The sequence below is a fragment of the Prionailurus bengalensis genome, chromosome C1 (assembly GCF_016509475.1).
Source record: "Prionailurus bengalensis isolate Pbe53 chromosome C1, Fcat_Pben_1.1_paternal_pri, whole genome shotgun sequence".
Lineage (NCBI taxonomy): Eukaryota > Metazoa > Chordata > Mammalia > Carnivora > Felidae > Prionailurus > Prionailurus bengalensis.
This window is the reverse complement of record NC_057345.1, coordinates 85,670,854-85,692,749: the sequence shown is the minus strand read 5'-3', so window position 1 is coordinate 85,692,749 and position 21,896 is coordinate 85,670,854. Positions and strand designations below refer to the sequence as shown.

At 39.2% G+C, this 21,896-nt stretch overlaps 1 protein-coding gene across 1 annotated transcript in view; it reads right to left on the bottom strand.

Moving 5' to 3' along the window:
• Window positions 1-21,583, bottom strand: part of SLC35A3 (solute carrier family 35 member A3) — a 54,244-nt gene extending 32,661 nt beyond the window's left edge. Inside the window, exon 1 of the mRNA XM_043575658.1 lies at window positions 21,130-21,583. The gene's annotated coding sequence lies outside the window, so the exon portion shown is untranslated. The remainder of the gene's footprint in view (window positions 1-21,129) is intronic.
• Window positions 21,584-21,896: the final 313 nt, after the last annotated feature.

The following is a 21,896-nucleotide window of genomic DNA, read 5'->3' as shown; positions in this document are numbered from 1 at the left end:
TTCATGCTCTGTCTCTCTCTGTCCCAAAAATAAATAAAAAATGTTGAAAAAAAAAAAAAAATTAAAAAAAAAAAATAGTCAAACACTCAACCGACTGACCCACCTAGGTACCCCACACTGCTAGTACTTCTAAAAGTCCTTTGCAGAAATTGAAGAAGACACAAAGAAATGGGAAAAAAACAAAAAACACATTCCATGCTCATGGATTGGAAGAATAAATATCGTTAAAATGTCAATACTACCCAAAGCAATCTACATTTTCAAGGCAATCCCAATCAAAATTGCACAGGCATTCTTTTCAAAGCTAGAGCAATCCTAAAATTTGTATGGAACCACAAAAGACCCCAAATATCCAAAGTAATATTGAAAAAGAAAACAAAAGTGGGAGGTATCACAATCCCAGACTTTAGCCTCTACTACAAAGCTGTAACCATCAAGACAGTATGGTATTGGCACAAAAACAGACACAAAGACCAATGGAATAGAATAGAGAACCCAGAATTGAACCCAAAATGTATGGCCAACTAATCTTTGACAAAGCAGGAAAGAGCATCCAATGGAAAAAAGACAGTCTCTTTAACAAATGGTGCTGGGAGAACTGGACAGCAACATGCAGAAGATTGAAACTAGACCACTTTCTTACACCATACACAAAAATAAACTCAAAATGGATGAAAGACCTAAATGTGAGACAGGAAACCATCAAAACCCTAGAGGAGAAAACAGGCAACAACCTCTTTGACCTTGGCCACAGCAATTTCTTGCTCGACACTTCTCCAAAGGCAAGGGAATTAAAAGCAAAAATGAACTATTAGGACCTCATCAAGAGTAAAAGCTTCTGCACTGCAAAGGAAAAAATCAACAAGACTAAAAGGCAACCGACAGAATGGGAAAAGATATTTGCAAATGACATATCGAATAAAAGGTTAGTATCCAAAATCTATAAAGAACTTACCAAACTCAACACCTGAAATACAAATAATGCAGTGAAGAAATGGGCAGAAGACATGAATAGATACTTTTCCAAAGAAGACATCCAGATGGCCAACTGACACATGAAGAGATGCTCAATGTCACTCATGATCAGGGAAATACAAATCAAAACCACACCGAGATACCACCTCATACCTGTCAGAATGGCTAAAATGAACAACACAGGAAACTATGGATGCTGGCGAGGATGTGGAGAAACGGGAACCCTCTTGCACTGCTGGTGGGAATGCAAACTGGTGCAGCCGCTCTGGAAAAGTGTGGAGGTTCCTCAAAAAATTAAAAATAGAACTACCCTATGACCCAACAATAGCACTACTAGATTTATTCAAAGGATACAGGAGTGCTGATGCACAGGGGCACATGTATCCCAATTTTTATAGCAGAGCTTTCAACAACAGCCAGATTATGGAAAGAGCCCAAATGTCCATCAACTGATGAATGGATAAAGAAGATGTGGTTTACATATACAACAGAATACTACTTGGCAATGAGAAAGAATGAAATCATGCCATTTGCAGCAACGTGGATGGAACTGGAAGGTATTATGGTAAGTGAAATAAGTTAGAGAAAGACAGATATCATATGTTTCACTTATATGTGGAAATTGAGAAACCTAACAGAAGACCATGGGGAAGGGAAGGGGGAAAAAAAGTTACAGAGAGGGAGGGAGGCAAACCACAAGAGACTCTTAAATACAGAGAACAAACTGAGGGTTGATGGGAGGGTTGGGGAAGGGGGAAATGGGTGATGGGCATTGAGGAGGGCACTTGTTGGGATGAGCACTGGGTGTTATATGTAAGTGATGAACCATGGGAATTTACCACCAAAACCAAAAGCACACTGTACACACTGTATGTTAGCCAATTTGACAGTAAATTACATTTAAAAAAATAATAATAAAATAAAAGTCCTTTGCACAAGGGATATTTCAGGGTTTGGTTAGTGACTCTAATAGAACTTGCACTTGCTTTCCAATCACTGTTTTTCCTCTGAATTGTTATAAATTTTGTATTTATAAAGTTAGTTTTATTTTTATTTATTCATTTATTTATTTTTAGTTTTCTTATTTTTTATTATTTTTTTAAGTTTACTTATTTATTTTGAGAGAGAGAGAGAGCACGAGCAGGCAAAGGACAAAGAGAGAAAGGAAGAGAGAATCTGAAGCAGGTTCCACACAGTCAATGCAGAGCCTGATGCAGGGCTCAAACTCACAAGCGATGAGATCATTACCTTAGCCAAAATTAAGAGCTGGACACTTAACTGACAGAGCCATCCAGGCACTCCTAGTTTTATTATTTTTAAATCCCATTTTATAACATATGTACAACATAACTTCATTCACTGCAACTTGATGAGTTTGGATGATGGCTTAATTAAAATATTTTTGCACTTTGTACAAAAAAATATTAGTAAGCCTCTTTAGAGTTCAAAGAGGTTCTTGGTAGTTATTTATTTTTTATTTTGAGAGTGAGAGTGCAAGTAGGGGAGAGGAACAGAGGGTGAGAATCTTAAGCAGGCTCTATGCTTAGCCAGGGAGCCTGAAGGTAGGGGGGACTAGACACTGGGCTCCATCCTGTGACCCTGGGATCTTGACCTGAGTCAAAATCAAGACACTCAGACTGAGCCACCCAGGTGCCCCAAGAACAAAAAGGTTTTACAAACACACTAGAAGGTACAAATTAAGTACATCTGATATGCTAATTAGATGTCTTTAATTTTCTTTAAAATAGCTTCCATAGATCCTTGCTTTATAATGCGTTGTCAGCCAACTCTGAATTAAAGGCTTACATTTTTTAAACAACACACATTACATGAAGTATCATTAATGTACACTTCTGCTACCACCTCTACCTCCAAATTAGTCAGGATTAGTGAGAAATTAGTTGTATAAACCATCATTAATTACATTAGATATGCATTAACTAAGTTTTGAAATCTTCAAAACGTTATATACCAATAATCTCTACTCATCTTTTCAGACTTAGATAAGGCCTTGTGTGTAAATCTGAAAATCAGTCTGGCTACAGACTTATTCCATAAGCTTACTATGTATATGTATAATCTTTAGGTCTGTATATGAAGCTCATTGTTTCTACTGCAACAATAATATCTGGGAGCCCCTGGGTGGCTGAGGTGATTGACTCTTGATTTTGGCTCAGGTCATGATCTCACAGTTTTGGGATTGAGCCCCGTGCTGGACTCCATGCTGATAGTGTGCAGCCTGCTTGGGATTTTCTCTCCCTCGCTCTCTGCCCCTTCCTCACTTGCATGCAGGCACAATCTGTCTCAAAATAAATAAACATTTAAAATAATAATAATAATAATCATATTGGTATTTTGCTGATACATCTCCAGCTACTAAAAGTCCTAAGAGACCAAATGTTTAGTCAGTATTTTTAAACTGTAATAAAATTTACATAGATATTTATACAGACAACTTAGTACCTAAGAAATTCTGCACATCAATTTTCCTTCTATTGTAAAAATAAAAGACTAAATTTCTTAACTTATGGTTTTTAGAGTAAGCTATATTTACATTTTCTAAACAGTAGTTCTGAAATATACTCCCTAAGTACAATATAATAATCTACTAGCTGTTAATGACATAATACAGTACATATGAAAACACACAAATTACAAAGTGACAGGAAAATGTAAGTTCATATTATATTCTAGTCAGAAATATCTATTGGTAAAAACGGATCTTTAAAGATTTTCCCAAGTGTGAACAGAAAAAGTAAATAAATACATATAGAAATACTGACCTCAGTTGCAACTTTTTGTCCTTTATCCTCCATGATGCCAAACTTTAAAAACTGCAACCTATAACTGTATGCTAAATAATGACAAATAAAATTTATCACAACTGCCTCTACTTCTGACACTGGCATCTATATATCTTCCTTTCAAATTACCTCAAACGTCGCTACTGCATTCCCTAAAAGTAGCAACAATATGTCATGCTTGAAATCCATAATAATCCTGTGGAAAATCCAAAAGCTTTCTTTTTTTTATTAAAGTGAAAGAAAATGAACTGAAGATAATTTACATTATCGGTATAATCATTTTTGTTTCTATGATAGAAATAGTAACTTCCACTAAATTAGTTCACTTTTAAGTGCTTAAGGAAAAGCACAATCCTGCTCAGTAACACTTAACAACCAACTCTTTACTATCTAAGTTCCTATTACAATCTAAGTAAAACAACTTTTCATTGTTTCTCCTTCCCTTTCTTCCTCAACGTGTCAAATGTCTGTTTACCTAAGGCAATATCACCTATATATAAATAATAGTACTGTCAATTTTTAACTTGTTCTTTCAGGACTACAGAATTTCCATTCTTACATTCAGTAAAATCAATAGTACTCAAATATTTCTTCAATTATACAAATATAAAACGTATTTGCATTCTAATTTTTAGATTTAAAATTGTTCAGTATTATTTATTGTATTCTTTATATAATATCAGTCATTTGGAAAACAGTATAGCTCTAAGATCCCCTTTGAGGGGCAACTGGGTCATGATCTCATGGGTCATGGGATCAAGCCCCACGTTGGGCTCCATGCTGAGCGTGGAGCCTGCTTAAGATTCTCTCTCCCTCTGCCCCTCTCCCCCACTCCACTTACACACACTCGCTCTCCCAAATTAAAAAAAAAAAAAAAAAAAAAGGGGGGGCGCCTGGGTGGTGCAGTCGGTTAAGCGTCCGACTTCAGCCAAGTCACGATCTCGCAGTCCGTGAGTTCGAGCCCTGCGTCAGGCTCTGGGCGGATGGCTCGGAGCCTGGAGCCTGTTTCAGATTCTGTGTCTCCCTCTCTCTCTGACCCTCCCCCGTTCATGCTCTGTCTCTCTCTGTCCCAAAAATAAATAAAAACGTTGAAAAAAGAAAAAAAAAATTAAAAAAAAAAAAAAAGAGGGGCACCTGGGTGGCTCAGTCAGTTGGGTGTCCGACTTTGGCTCAGGTCATGATCTCGTGGTTCGTGGGTTTGAGCCCCACATTGGGTTCTCTGCTGTTAGCGCAGAGCCTGCTTCAGATCCTCTGTCCCCCTCTCTCTCTGCTCCTCCCCCACGTGTGCACGTGCTCTCTCTCTCAAAAATAAACATTATAACTTAAAGAAAAAAAGAAATAGTATGTAAACTGCTATAACCTAAGGTGCTAGAGAAAAATATCATAGGAAAATTATGATACCTTATGTCAACTTCGTTAAACTCATAAACTCAAACAGTCCCTTACTCTGTATGGTGCTAGGTTAGAACTGGCTAAACACAAAGTCCGCACAAAACTAGGAAGACAAGAGTGATGCAAGAGCCATTACACTCAGAAAATTTGCAGGATTACATGTGGTAAAACAGAAACAGAGAAACAGATTCCAGTTATCTTCACTCTTCCCTGCACTGGGTCAGCTCTTCCTCACAACTGCTGATCCTACTGCATAAGAGTGGACTCAGGCTCTCCACCAGACTCTTGATGTGGACAGTGAAAGACAGCTACAAAGAGAGGATAGCTTTCTCTACACTCTCCCACCAGCTCCATTACATGATCCTATTCTGGCTACAGGACATGCTTTCCTTCCTAGATGGTTTTGAAAGCTCTGACTTGAGTATACACACTAGTCTTTCAGGAAGGCTACTTAGTGACTTCTCAGTAATCCTTCACCACTCTCTTTTTTGACCGTGACTTCCCCTGCTTCTCTCACAGTTGTCACAGGTCTTATTCCTATCATAAATCCCTTATTCTATAATAGTGAAGGGTTCTGTTTCTCTATTGAACCCTGATACAGTTTTTGGTACCAAATGTGGTTTCTAGGGTAACAGAACCACAGTGATAGTAATTTGGAATCACTTTTCTGACCTGACTAGATTTAAGGCCATTAATGATCCTATTACCAGTGGTAAGGAGCCACTGGTAGTTCATCATGTTAAGGCAGAAATTAAATTATTGCCTGTAGGGGCACCTGGGTGCCTCAGCTGGTTAAGTGTCTGACTCTGGATTTCAGCTCAAGTCATGATCTCACGATCGTGGAGCCCCACGTCAAGTCCTCACTGAGCGTGGAGCCTGCTTGGGATTCTCTCTCTCCCCCTCTCTCTGCTCTTTCCCCACCAGTGTGTGCACGGGTATTCTCTTTCTCTTTCAAAATAAATAAATAAACTTAAAAAAATTATCGTCTATAAATACCTATAATCAACATAAGGCTTTAGGTGATCAAGTAGTTGCTGCCACAAACATTTTACTGGAAATTGGCATCTAATGGTGTTCATTTGTTGTTTCCAAGGTAACTAGAAGACTTGGAGAAAAAAAAATAATGAACTTGAGACCCTAAATTCACAGACCATGGTTCAAGTAAGGTATCAGAAAGTTTCCATGACTGCCTTAAAACAACTTATCTCTTTTAGCTACAAAGTCAGTATTTCTGAAAAAGAAATCCAAAGTCTGATCCTGTCAAGGACTTGAAATAAAAAGCAAATTGACTTTACAACTTCATAGGGCCCCAGGATCCTACATTCTATATATTTTTACAATCTCTATATCCTAGCACATGTCCAGATATTAAAATACGTCTGAGGATTGTAGTAGGCTGAATAATGGCCCCCAAAGATAAAGGTCCTAATCCTTAGAACTTGTAAATGATACCTTATTTGGAAAAGGGGATTTTTAAAATGAAATTAAGTTAAGGATCTTGAGACAGGAAGATTATCCTGGATTAGCTAAATGAGCCCTAAATACAAGTGTCCTTATGAAAGACAGACAGAAAAGGAGAACACAAATACGTAAGAGGAGAAGGCAGTGTGAAGATGGATCCAGAGAGAGATTTGAAGATGCTGGCCTTGTCCATGAGTAATGCAGCCACAAACCAAGGAAGGAAACTGGGAGAAGAAAGGAATGGATACTTCCTTAGAGCCTCCAGAGTCTTTGATTACCAGCCTCTCTGATTATCGGCCTAATGATACTGATTTTGGAGTTCTGGCCTCCAGAATTCTGGGAGAATAGATTTCTCTTCATTTAAGCAACCAAGCTGGGATAATTTGTTACAGCAGCCACAGGAAATCAATACAAGAATCTATATTTTAAATTTTTAATTGTTCTCCATTCTATGTCTACTTAGGCAGAAAGCATTTAAAATGTTTAGGAGGAAGACTGGTTAAAATTAAGCTTTCAGGGGCACCGGGGTGGCTCAGTCAGTTAAGCATCATCTGACTGCAGCTGGGGTCATGACCTCGCAGGTCTGTGAGTTTGAGCCTCGTCTCAGGCTCTGTGCTAATGGCTCAGAGCCTGGAGCCTGCTTCAGATTCTATGTCTCCCTCTCTCTCTGCCCCTTCCCCACTTACTCTCTGTCTCTCAAAATTGAATAAATGTTAAAAAAAATTTTTTTTAAGAAAATAAAATAAGGGGCGCCTGGGTGGCGCAGTCGGTTAAGCATCCAACTTCAGCCAGGTCACGATCTCGCGGTCCGTGGGTTCGAGCCCCGCGTCGGGCTCTGGGCTGATGGCTCGGATCCTGGAGTCTGCTTCCGATTCTGTGTCTCCCTCTCTCTCTGCCCCTCCCCCATTCATGCTCTGTCTCTCTCTGTCCCCAAAAAAAATAAACGTTGAAAAAAAGAAAATAAAATTAAGTTTTCAGTACTCAAACGAATAAATCAGTTACCAGGAAAACTGGTTTACATTGAAGAGTGCATACAACAGTTCCTCTCACACAGTTTGTGCTTAATAAATATTTTTAAAAATAAATGCCAGACTCAGAAAAAAAACCAAGGATACCAAATAAATAAGATATTACTCTAGTGATGTTCTGTCACGGAAAATTTGAAGCCCATCCACTTGGTTCACAGAACTAAATGGTTAATAACATTTCTATAGGGAAGGTAAGGACTTAACTAAATGTTACAAAGTAATTCTTCTACTAGTGCTTATTTTAGAAAACATCCGTTTCTTTCTTATCTTAAAGGACATGAAAGACAAAGAATACACAGATCATCACATTTTTACTCATGTCTTTGTTTTTTATAACCTAAAATATTAATAGCAGATAATCAGATATAGTTTATAAACTAGAAAACAATTCCCAATCTAAAATTTTCTGTTCACACTAGACTATTTTCAAATTGACTCCTTTAAACATGATTTATTGTCCAGGGCGCCTGGGTGGCTCAGTCTGTTAAGCGTCTGACTTCAGTTCAGGTGACGATCTCACAGTTTGTGAGTTCAAGCCCTGTGCGTCGGGCTCTGTGCTGACAGCTCAGAGCCTGGGGCCTGCTTTGGATTCTGTGTCTCCCTCTTTCTCTGCCCCTCCCCTGCTCACGTCTGTCTCTCTCTCAAAAATAAAAGTTAAAAAAAATTTTTAAAAATAAACATGATTTATTGTCCAGTTACAGTTATACTACATGAGTCAGAACATGTCATCTAAAACATATCTATGTATATGCAGAAAACCAAACATAATATAATAATTCTATGTTATTACCCAAGCACTAACATTAATAACAAGGTTACAGCATTTTTCAAATGTTTAAGTATTAAAATGTACAAGGATAATCAAGAATGATGTTTAGCCATTTATTTAATTCAGCCTGAGGAAAAACCTGAAAGATCAGGGACCTTAAGATGTTTTTCTTTGCACCACTCACAAATGGTAAAAATTTTAGAAAAACATGTTTAAAATAATTTAACTGAAATTAGAACATATAGAATGAGCTGGTATTTATGGGTTTATAGTTTGACAGACTGTCAAGGACAAATTTTGTTTTTTTTTAACTCTAGCTATTAACTGTGCTTGGGTATTTAAGCAAAGATTACCACCCTCCCCTAAGGACAAAATTCCACTATTAGAATTCAAATTCTGTGTAGTGGTGGTTTTTTTAACCACCGCCCTTTCTAAACAGGAAATTGCAACCACTCCCAGGTAAACCTACAGTCTTAGGAGATTACGTATATATGGGTTCATACACGGATTATGAGTACATTTTGATTATGCTTATTCAATATTTACTGTTCAAGTCTCATGGCACTCTGCCTACTAACTCATGGGACAGCCTTCAGACTCTCACAGCTCTATCCTCCATATAGCCGACGTCTTAATAAACTGTAGACCTGATCACATTCCTTCCCTTTTTGTAAAATTTAACTAACTCCCTACCAATAGAAGATACAGTACAAACTCACATAACACAGCCCCTCACAAATCTGGCCCCAACCTAAATTCCCTGCCATAAACTATGACCTGTCTCAGACACTTTTCTTTGTGCATTCTCGGAACAAATATCCCTTTTTAAAAAACACTTTTCCTCTTCTTTACCTGTAGAACTTGTACATTTATGGGCCTTAAGATACAAGTCTACTCTCAGTGAAATTTTCCTAAGTTTCAAGGAGACTGAAGCCTTCCCTCTACTATATTCCAATGTAATTTTATACTTGTATTTTATAATACCACTTATAAATTTTATTAATCTAATTTGTTGACATATATGCACTTCTGTGTTTCATTTATCATTGTATATCTTGCATTTCCTTACCTGTGCCTATCACATACTAGGCGTTTACTCTGTATTGGATTTATAAAATAAGTAAACTCCACAATAAGTAAATTCTCAGAAGGTTAGAATGATCCTTGTGAATTAAGTCTCTCTGTATAATAAATAAAAGGTAGAGGCACCCATGCAGAAACTGGTTCTCATGAAATGTTTTCTAATAATTGTAACTTCACGAGAGATGTTAAATTAATAAAAGAACATTTACTGAGCACCCTACAGCTCATCAGATATTGCACTAGGTGCTTTACAGGCATCATCACATTTAAATCTCATTTAATCTGGGGGTGCCTGGGTGGCTCAGTTGGTTAAGCGTCCCACTCTTGATTTCGGCTCAGGTTATGATCTCATGGTTTGTGGGTTCGAGTCCCGCATCGGGCTCTGTGCTACGTGCAGCCTGTTTGGGCTGCCCCTCCCCTGCTCCTCCCCTGCTCTCTCAAAAAATAAACTAAAAACAAAATAATTTAAAATAAATAAATAAATCTCATTTAATCTGTAAAAGGAGGAATCACTCATTTTATAGATTTAAAACTGTAGGTTCTGAGATATTAAGTATATAATTTGCCTTGCATAACATGTCAGAGCTCAAATACAAAGCAAGACTTCTTTCAAAGCTACCAATTCATGGCTTATGAGTTTTTGCAGTAAGTCTTTTGCATGGTCTTCACAGTGAAGGCTCAGTGTTTAAGGAAGTGTAAGTTTTAGGGGACAGTCAGCATAGTAAATTAGAGTATGCCTCTGGACTCAGATTGCCTAATTTCACATTCTGTCCCCACCACTTGATAAATAAAGCAAACTATTTAACCTCTCTGCCCCTCCTCTCCTTCATGTATAATATGGAGGAAAAACAGTATGTACCTCACATGTGGCACAGTTATGAGGATTACAAGGTATCAATCAGATAAAATGGTTAAAATACAATGCTTTATTTGAATATTCATTGAATATCTTTATAAGATTTACTCATGTTAAAAAATACTAATAGAAATGTTTAAAATTGGCTTTAAAGAATACATGAGTTTAGAAAAAACTTCACATCCAACTTTTACAGAAAAAGTAGGTAAAGCAGGTGTAAAGTTGTATGCAGGCACTCTCTTATTAAAATGTGGGGTTTTTTTTGTTTGTTTGTTTTGTTTTAGCATTTTACCTGTTGTGACCTAAGAGTTTCTGCTTCATCTTAAGCTCTAATTTCTACTATATTACCTGATCCAGCATACTTTTTCAATCAAAACATTTATCTTCAGACAGCAACTGGTTCTTTGGGTTTTGAGTGGTATCTAAAAATGATACACTAATAAGAATTCTGAGTAGCCAATTTAGATAGAGAAACCGGGTAACATTCAAGCTTATAAAGTAAAAACCCTCATATTGTATACCAAACACTCTCAAATCTACATAGCAAAGACACTTAAAAATCCACTAAAAATATATAACCACAGCACTACACTCTTTCATTAAAGGGGACAAGTTGAATATACTTAGAATATGCTTGCTGTTTAGAGGGTCGAAATCTAATGTTACACTACCAATTCACATTGATCTGAACTTTAATAATAAATTCATACACATGAATAAAATATTAACTGCTGGTTTGATAATATTCAAATGGAGATGTTCAATGACATTAGTAATTGTTGGTTTGATTTCAGTTACCCAGACAGATCATGAATTTACTCTTAATTTTTTTTTTAGTTTCTAAACATGCACAAAAATTCCACAGATTAATATCAAATAGAAAGTTCCTTCTCTAAAACTTTCAGAAGGAAAGAAGTTCAAAAGTTATACTTCACAGCTACTGAATGATAAGATTGGGCTTTAACTGAGTTGGTTCTAATGTTTATCCAGTCATGCATTCATCATATTGAGTTCCTACTGAGTGAAAGGCACATCTGAGGATACAAATTATAATCATTTCAAATATAACCGAGACAGTGTAAATAGTGTGTGTAGACCCTACGGTCAATTATTTGACCTGTCTGACCTTTAATATTCTCATCTATACAATGGGGATGAAAGGAAATAGAACATGCCACCCCAAAAATATGCCACTTTAGCATATTGGCTGTTTTCAGTTGTAGGTACTTAGAAAAAAGATTTTTTAATGTTTGTTCATTTATTTATTTTTGAGACAGAGATTGAGAGTTGGGGAGAGGTGGAGAGAGAGAGACAGAGAATCCCAAGCAGGCTCTGCACTGACAGTGTTCCTGATGCAGGGCTCAAATCCATGAAACTGTGAGATTATGACCTGAGCAGAAATCAAGAGTCAGATGCTTAACTGACTGAGCCACCCAGGTGCCCCTGGGCATTTAACAATTTTTAACAGCAAAAGCAGGGTAGGCTTTCCCCAAACCTCCCTTATCTGCCTAAAAACAAATCCTCTAAAAGGAACTCAGTTGTCATAAATCCCCTCCCCAAAGGAGTTTCATCAACCAGGGAGGAATGAGTCACTATAGGAGAGCAGATTAGAAATTAACACCACACCCAGATAAATCTTGTCACAAACTATCTTACCTCTAATCTGTTCTTCTAAGGGCCCATTCATCTTTCCTAAAAATCACTTACTCTCCCCTATGAAACCTACATGTCCCTTTTCTTTTCCCTCTTAAAATGGTATTTAATCCTGAATGCTAAAGCTATTTCTATGAGTTTCTAATTTTCCCTGAGTGTGTATGTATACCTTGTATACATGGAGAACACATGTTAATAAACTGTTTTTCTCCTGTTAATCTTTTATTGTAAGGGTCTTAGCTAGGAACTCAGAATATCGGAGGGAAAATTATTTTCCTCCCCTATATGTCCCCTGGTGGCCAAGGATGGGATTGCTGAGCACCCCGCTCACTCTAGAGCTTACAGATGGACCCCGGAAGAACTGGCAGAAGGCAGAAACGTTAAGAAATCTTACAAAACCAGCTCTCCTTTATTTGTCAGTAATGCCCAGTCCAGAGAGGAAGGTAAAATTTCACTGTCCCTTCCTTTCCAAATTCAGATTAGCAGAAGAAAAACACTTGTAAATATTAGTTCTCTGAATTAACAGTCTTGGGAATTTGGTTTGGGGTACCCATTGGTTACTGATCCTTGTCTCCCAAAGTACAGCTATTACTTTCCTATTTGCCTCATTTTGTGCCCTGAGAATTTGGCTTGGCTTTCTGCTTGCCTGGGGCATGCTGGTTATTGGTTCTTGAGTGTGTAAGTGGCTCAACCATCAGGTTAGGAGCCAGAAGAATATGGAATAAGAATATAAGAATACAGAATATAGAATAGGAGCTGGACAGAAATGTGGGTCACATCCCATTGGAAACTAGCATCCTACTGACTGTTGCCAGCTGTGGGGGGGGGGGAGGTAGGATGAGGTGGGGACGTGTTGTCTCTTTCTTTTGGCTATCTTTGGGAGTGGTTCTGGAGGGCTGCAACTTTTCTACCTTCTTTGGGGATGTCTCTTGCATTAAGTTATAAATGGTATTGGTTTTGGTTTTGAGTCACTTGATAGGTATACCCTTGGTTTAAAAAAAAAGAAAAAAATTTTTATTTATTTTTAATGTTTATTTTTGAGAGAGAGTGAGAGACAGAGCATGAGCAGGAGAGGGGCACAGAGAGAGAGGACACAGAATCCAAAGCAGGCTCCAGGCTCCCAGATGTCAGCATGGAGCCCAATGCAGGGCTCAAACCCACAAACCCTGAAATCATGATCTGGGCCAAAGTTGGATGCTCAGCTGACTGAGCCACCCAGGCATCCCAGGAAAAAAAAAAAAAATTTTTTTTAACGTTTATTTATTCCTGAGACAGAGAGAGACAGAGCACGAACGGGGGAGGGGCAGAGAGAGAGGGAGACACAGAATCGGAAGCAGGCCCCAGGCTCCCAGCCATCAGCCCAGAGCCCGATGCGGGGCTCGAACTCATGGACCGCGAGATTGTGACCCGAGCTGAAGTCGGACGTTTAACCCACTGAGCCACCCAGGCGCCCGGAAAAAAAAAATATTTTTAAAGGAGTTCAATACTGCCATGAATATTTACTGTTTATCCCAGCTGAAACCTGATAGATAATGAGATATTTGAAAGGATTTTTTATTTTTATTTTAAAAAATTTTTTTTAAACGTTTTATTTATTTTTGAGACAGGGAGAGACAGAGCATGAACAGGGGAGGGTCAGAGAGAGAGGGAGACACAGAATCTGAAACAGGCTCCAGGCTCCGAGCTGTCAGCACAGAGCCCGACGTGGGGCTCGAACTCACGGACCGCGAGATCATGACCTGAGCCGAAGTTGGCCGCTTAACCTACTGAGCCACCCAGGCGCCCCTTGAAGGGATTTTTTAAAGGAGCTCTCTGGTCAAAAGTTAGTCTAACTGGAAGCTGATATTCAGAGCCCGATGGGAGTTTTTTGTTTTTTAAGGCCGCTCTTGTTCTATTTCATCCTGTTCCTCCCATGGGAACTTTACAGTCAACTGAAACCTCTTCTTGAACCCCTGCTGACCATATGCTCTGCCAACTCTGTCCACCTCCCTCTTGTTGGCATGATTTTGCTGAGGATAATCTGGAACTTCACTGGCTTCTTTGGGGAACCTAACATCTTCCCAAACTTGTTCCTCTAAGACCTCTCTCCCTTCCCATGGTTTCCGCTCCTCCTTCCTTTTTTCGCCACCTTCAGATCTTCCATTCAGTTCCCTGAATTCTTCAGGCCCCTACTTCCTCCATCCCTCTGTCCACCTGCAAGACTTCTCCCTTCCCACTTCAGCCCTCAATGCCTACTGTCACTTGAACTTGAAGCAGCTGGAGTCAGAGACAACTACCCAGAAGCAACTACCTGATGCTGAAAAGGGAAATGGAGCTATTTGGAAACTGGGCAAATGAATAATCTTCAAAGTCTTCTCAACAAATATTGTAAAAAGCTTTAGCCATCTGAGCAGGTAACCTTATCTTCTTCCATCTGCCATAAACACAATTTGGATCCAACTGTTCTTTTACAAACTAGAGAGTTTTATATTATTGTACCTGACACATGGTACAATAATTTAAGAATTTAAAAGAAAAGCTGTAAGATCTCTATTTGTGTTTTTCTGTATGTTTTAGATGTGTGACATTTTTCTACCTTTGGATGGTCTTGCCAAAATTAATTTGTAAAAGAGCTCAATTTAACTGAATTAAAGAAAAAGAAGTGCTATATTAATTTAGTATTCTCTCAGAGAATACAGAAACTAACTCAAATTTTAAGTTCACACGACTCAGTTAATCTTTGGCAAATAAGAATATTGTTGAGTTAGTTCAAAAAAGCAAAAAACAAAACAAAACAAAAAAAACAACAAACCAGCCAAACAAAAAATGGATATATCTCCAGAGTTGTCAGCATTAAATATAATAGACATACAGCTTTTCTACCTGGGTTTACTAGTCAAATAAGCATATGTTATCTCTGTGTTACAAAATTGGTCAGCAAGAAAAGTAATTTAATAAGATGGCTAGTTGCCATCTCATGAAATTTTCATGAATAATTTAAACATATTTATTTAAAACAACCAAATTAAATAACTGTAAGTTTAATGTAAAAAAGTTAAAAAATATAAAAATTCATAAATGAACTTTTCAACAATTTTTTTTTATAATATGTCTGCTTGAAAGTTTACCAAATATCTTTGGTAACTTACAGCCTTAGAGTTTTGCTAAGTCAAGTGAAATGATGAATATTCACTGAATATGTATATTATCCCACATAAGGCAAAATGGTGAAACATTAATAACTGAATGTAAGTTAACCTACTTTTTGCCTCTTATTAAAAAGCAACCAGGGGTATTTGGGTCTGTTCGCAAATATGTTTTGTACCACGTTGAAAAACAATGAAAAAATTATACCATGAAGAAGCATATAGCTCTAGAAATGAGGAAATGAAGTATTCATAAATTTGCCAATGTACAGAATGTTGGTGTATGACAAACACTTCACAATTACTTCCTAGTTTTTGCTAGAATTAAGGTTAAGAATTCTAATTAATATATGTAATTAAAATACTAGGAAGAAGGCGGGGGGACTTAGTATATACAAGGAAAGTAAGATGTGTTTTGGTATGAAAAAAATATGATATGGAGATATGTTTTTGCTAAAGGAAAAAAAAGAGTAATTTTGCCCTAAAATAGAATAATTCGTTGTTCTAGAATGAGAAAGAGCAGAATAAAAGACAAAAACTAAACGGATATAGAAAGCTGGGAAGAGAGTAGAGGAGATACTTATTTCAAATGGTCATGATGGCTAAAACCGAGTGCGTTAATTATAAGGGTTATAAAAATGAGCCTTAATATCTAAAGTACATTGATGCAAAACTAGAATCGAGTCTTGTCTCTTCTAAGAGAGCAAAGCTTTCTTGGACTATGGGTCTGCTCTTGATAAGATTGTGAAAAGTTTTCCGTTACCTTTTAAGTAATCTGCCTAGAAAACAAAGATCCTATGTTTTATCAAAATAACTTCCTGTACTTCCCATTTTCTTTATCCCGTCTTTGATTACTTAAGAAAACAGAGTCTTTTCTATTAAAAGAGTTCATTTATGTTTATTATATGTAAATATATATAACTATGTAACTTTCAGTATTTGCCTTCAATGTGTTTGTCACTTTGGTTAAATGGATAACGAAGTATTATTTCATAGGACCTATGATCCCATTTAATCATGTATTTTAAAACTTAATATGTTTGGGGGTGCCTGGGTTCCTCAGTCAGTTAAGCATCCGACTTTGGCTCAGGTCATGATCTCATGGTCCATGAGTTCAAGCCCCGCATCCAGCTCTGTGCTGACAGCTCAGAGCCTGGAGCCTACTTCAGATTCTGTCTCTCTCTGCCCACCCGCCCCCCCCCCCCCGCTTGCACTCTGTCTCTCTCAAAAATAAATAAACATTAAAAATTTTTTTCTTTAACTTAATATGTTTGGCAAAATTCCCAAAAATCAAGTTCTAAATGAAGTCTTTTTGAGCTAGAACTTTGATTTGTTCCAGAGGGTCCCTGAAACATCTCAAAAGATATATTCTCTCTCCTTATAAAAAGAAAGATGTCAAACTAATGAGGTGTATTTGGTATGTTAAATTATATAGAAAACATTGTCAGGGATGCCTGGGTGGCTTAGTTGGTTAAGCTTCCAAATCATGATGATCTCACAGTTTGTGAGTTCAAGCCCTGCATTGGGCTGTGCACTGATGGCCCAGAGGCTGCTTGGGATTCTGCCTCTCCTTCTCTCAGACCACCCCCCCCCCCCCCGGAGTTTATGCTCTCTATCAAAATAAATTAATTTTTAAAAAACTTAAAAATATATATATATATAAAGAAAATATTGCCAAATAAGAAGTGATATTTAACCTTCTTAGGTTATATCTGTATGGATAAATGTTATTAATATGGTTCCAGAAATTGTATGAAGATCCTTAAAAATCTGATTTATCCTGGTATAATGCTATCAGTCATAATTTCAGTTATCATCTTAAAATATGTGTCACAGAAATAACCAAATATCCTTGTCAACTATATTAAAATGATCTCTCCTCAGATCTTTAACAATGGCCATTTTAAGACTTGTCAGTTACAGATAGTTCTTTTTTTTACACTGATGCTTTCATGAAAGCTTTTACAAGCTGCTACAATCCAAAAATGCTTGTCCTCAAAGATTCATGGAAAGGATTCTCACAAGTACTCTAGAATACCGGTTTCTGATAACTTTAAGATCATACCATTGGACTGGGGAAGAATTTCCAGAACTCCATGGAAAAAAACTGATAGGTTCATAAACTACTAATCCAAGATCAAGCAAAACAAGAATTAATTAAATGGGATGGAATAAAAAGATGAGGATGATTATAATTTTTATGAGTTTTTGTTTGAAACATTACTGGTTCTTTAACATTTTGTATAAAAGAGTTAAGGAAACCTTTTCTCTCAAGCTTTCTATAATTTACATCAATTTGGTAAAGGGTACCTTTGTAAACAGAATTGAAACATTTATCTTTTTCTTCTTAGCTAGTTCCTCCAGAATTCAGAAACTCATAGTACTTTTAATTTATGACAACATAGTTATTTGCATAAGTTGAATAAGAATCTGTTCTCCAGTAACAAGACACAATTGGAAACACAGGCTATACTGCCCAAGTTTTGACTGGAATGTCACATTTGAGAAGGATGGGTGTAATATTAGATATGACCAGACAGCTTTAAGGAACTAAGATTGACTTTATAGAGCCAATAAAGTCCCTTCAAAAAACAAACAATAAAGCCAGTTGGTATCTTGCTTTCAGGGTTCTTAAACTCACCAGGGGAGTAAGGAAGGTCAATTCCTAGCAGGCCCAAGAACCTCAAGATCTCTTGGAAACCTCTAGAAGACAGAAGAGAGGAATTCACCCAATTCTAAAGGTACTGCTGGCAAAGTCTAATGGCGAGTCCTTGGCTTGGCTTCCCAGCCTTGAGAAGCTTTTAAAAGTCCACTCTGAGACTCCTTCTGAAAAGTTCCAGCAAAGCAGACTTTAAAAGAGCCTAGATTAATCCCTATTCTTACGTAACTAATCAGACCAAGCTTCATGAAACCAGACTATTTTGCAAACAAATTAGTCTTACTGTGTTTATCTTTGCAGAAACAGAGATACTGTAGAGAAAAAGAAATTGTATTTCGGTAGCACAGTATTGTGGATATCAGATACTAGTCCTGTTCAATGTCTTTGAGGTTTTGTTACCTACCTATAAACCGGACTGGACCCTGAATTCTTCTAATTTCCTTCAATATCTGGCTGACTCTCCAAACTAACATTTTCAATTTTCTCCCACTCTTCCAACTTGGAATCATTAAGAACAAAAACTGCCCTTTTGCTAAAGCCCTGTAAGCTGAAGCTGAACAACTTGATACAAATTGTGATACAAGTAATCCTAGAGACAAGGATTAATTCTTGTGTTTTGGTATAATCTTATTTCAGATTTTTATTAATAATATTATATTTGAAATTGCTTCTTTTTTAAGTTTTTTTTTAAGTATATATTTTGAGAGAAACAGCCTGTGTGCAAGCGAGGGGCGGGGGGCGGGGGGAAGAGCTCAAACCCATGAACATGGTGCTCAAACCCATGAACATGGAGATCATGACCCAAGCTGAAATCGAGAACCAGACGCTTAACTGACTGAGCTACCCTGGTACCCGTGAAATTGCTTTTCTGTTCCATGTTTGACCCTAGTAATAAATCTTTGAGATAGTATAAATAAATTCCTCAAATAATCATAGTAAAGTACAAATTTAACAAGTATTATAAAATTACAAAGCTCAGCACATGAGAGGAAAAGAATATTTTGGGGGCACCTGGGTGGTTCAGTTGGTTGACCATCCAGCTTCTGCTCAGGTCATGATCTCATGGTTCCTGAGTTCAAGCCCTGCACTGGGCTGGCTGCTGTTAGCTCAGAGCTTGCTTCAGATCCTCTGTCCCCTTCTTTCTCTGCCCTTACCCCACCCTTGCTCTCTCAAAATTAAACCTAAAAAAAAAAGAAGAAAGAAAGAAAGGAAGGAAGGAAGGAAGGAAGGAAGGAAGGAAGGAAGAAAATACTTTGGACTAATAGTAGACTTCAAAAAGCTTTATAAGAAGGAGGTAAAGGGGCACCTGGGTGGCTCAGTTGGAAGCATCCAACTTCAGCTCAGGTCACGGTCTCGCCCTTTGTGGGTTCAAGCCCTACGTCGGGCTCTGTGCTGACAGCTCAGAGCCTGAAGCCTGCTTCTGATTCTGTGTCTCCCTCTCTCTCTGATCCCTCCCCTGCTTGCTCTCTCTTTCTAGAAAATAAATAGACATTTAAAAAAATTTTTTTAAAGGAGGTGTCAACTTCCAGTTATAAATAAAATAAGTCAGTCCTGGGGATATTGTACAGCATGGTGACTACAGTTAATAATACTGTATTATATATTTGAAAGTTGCTAAGAGAGTAGATCTTAAAAGTTCTTATGTGTAATTATGTGTGGTAATGAACTTTAACTAGACTTATTGTGGTGATCATTTTGCAATATATACAAACATCAAATCCTTATGTTGTACACCTGAAATTAATATAATGTAACATGCCAATTATATCTTAATAAGAAATATTTTTTAAAAGAAGGTGGCATTAAAGAATAAGTAGAATTTCTACAAAGATGGTAAGGAAGACCTTCCTTGTAAAATAAAGGATACAAGCAAAGACCAAGGCAGGTAGGCATAGACCATGTTCAGAAATAACATTTCCAAGCAAGTACTGTGGTTTTGCTAAAAAATAGAATTATGTGGGACACAGTAATTTTAAAAAATGAAAAGGACATATCAATCTGAGTGGAGCTATGAACAGCTCCAATTTTGAAGGGTTTGAATACCACCCTAAATCATTTTACATTTGTTTGGGAGCCAATAGAGGGTCACGGAATATTTCTGAGGGAAGTAACCAGGGACTGCATAAGCTCCCTATCTTTAAGAAGCAGTATGGAAGGGAGTGACTGGAAGAGGAGCAGATTGAGGGAAGCAAGTTCAGTTTGGAAGTCACTGCTATAGGGCAAGTAAGAGGGCAGAAGCACCACATTTTGCACACAGGGAGTGGGAATGAAAAAGGGGAGAAGCAAATTGAAATGCTGAAAAAAGTAGAATCTATACTTGGGAGGAAATGTTAGGACCAGAAATGTAAACTTAAAAAGTCATTACCTTAAAGGAAACAACCCGAGTTTTACCAATGAAAATAAGAGCACCAAGTGAGAAACTACCACATTTCATCTTTATCCAAGCTGAATGCTGACGGAAAACCAAAAACTCTGATTCCACTTTCAAATACTGCATGTAATAGGCCATAATAAAAGATTCAGTCTTTTCCACTATAAAGTAATGAAGTGTAAGTGGTTTGCTAAGCAAGGCCCATTACATTTATTATTTTTTTTTTTGGCCCATTACATCTAATATCATTCTTTAACTCATGTGAACCAGCATTCCCGAGAGGTGTTTAGTTGGTTTAAATAAATGTTCACATCTTACCTTCCTCGACACTCAGAACCCTCCCCCAACATACACGCGCGCGCGCACACACACACACACACACACACACACAACCTGTTCTGATAATCTCACCCAGCTTCGGACAGCCCTTGCCTAGGTACTACCCTTACCAAGGACAGCACTTCCATTTCCTGAAGTCCCTGCAGCTTCTTGAGCGCAGGGTCCTGGTCTGGTGGATCAGCGACTACCACAAGGCTACACTCGGAGCAGGAGCCCAAGGTTCGTTCACTGAAGGAATGACCGCCAACCGGGCCCACGGGCCACCTGGCTCCGCACGCCCCGGGCTCTGAGGCTCACAGCGCCGTTTTCAGCCGCTTGACACACCCCTTTCCTCGGGCCCTTTTCCCTCCTCCACCCAGCACATTCCGCACGTCTTCCCTCGGAGGTACAACGCGTCACTTCACCCGCTCCCACCCTTGCTGAGTTCGACACGGTCCCCTTCACTCGGACTTTCCATCAGCGCCCCCGCACACCTTTTCCCCCTCCTCCTCCTCCCGGAGCTGCTCCGGGCCCCCGCCCCCCAGCCCCCCGCCGGCAGCCTCTCGCGCCCCGGCGGCCGCCGCAGCAGCCGGCTGCCCTGCGCCCGCCGCCCTCCAGGAGCGCGCCACGCTCACCTCCCGCGCAGCTCGGCCGGCTGCGCGCACCCCGGGCGGCGGCTCAGCCCCGCCCGGAGCCCCGCTGGGTCCCCCGCGACCCCCGACGCGCAAAGCTTGCCGGCTCCTGCCGCCTTCGCCGCCGCCAGCTGGTGCGGCCCGGGTGTTTCCGGGTTCCCGCGGTCCCGTCCCCCAAATGCTCCGGCTTCCGCCTCGGCCCGGGCAAACGCAGTTCCCGGCTCGGCTCCGGCGGCCCCAGCTTGGCACTTGCCCGATCTGTCCCGAAAGCGAGGCACCTGGGCAGCTCGGCGGGCAGCTCCCGGTGCAGGCTTCACTGTCGCGTCGCCACCTCGGGCATTGCCTCCTGCTGGATGTGTCCCGGGTGGAAGAGTCAGATGGAGCGGCTCCCGCCCGCGGGCTTCTGCAGGCATGTCCGGTTGTGGAGGGTGCCAGGTGTCCAACTGGGAAAGGAAAGGCAAAGTCCTTTGGGGCAAAGGACCCCGAGAGGGGGTGGGGAGGCGGATCCAGGAAACCCGGCCGTAGAAATAGTTGTGGCTGTCACTGAAAACGAGATTAGCTCTGGAGCAGTCTGCCACCCAGGAGCCTGGAAGAAGTCTTCTTGAGTTGAAAATGACCACCTTCTCCCACTCTGGCTGACACCTTGAGTCTGGGGACAGCCCAAAGCGGCGCCAGCAGTGCGCCTAGTGCTATTAACCAGGAGAGGGGAAGAAACAACAGCAACAAAAGACAAATGGGTCCGGAGGATCTCAGAGTCCTAGGGGACTAAC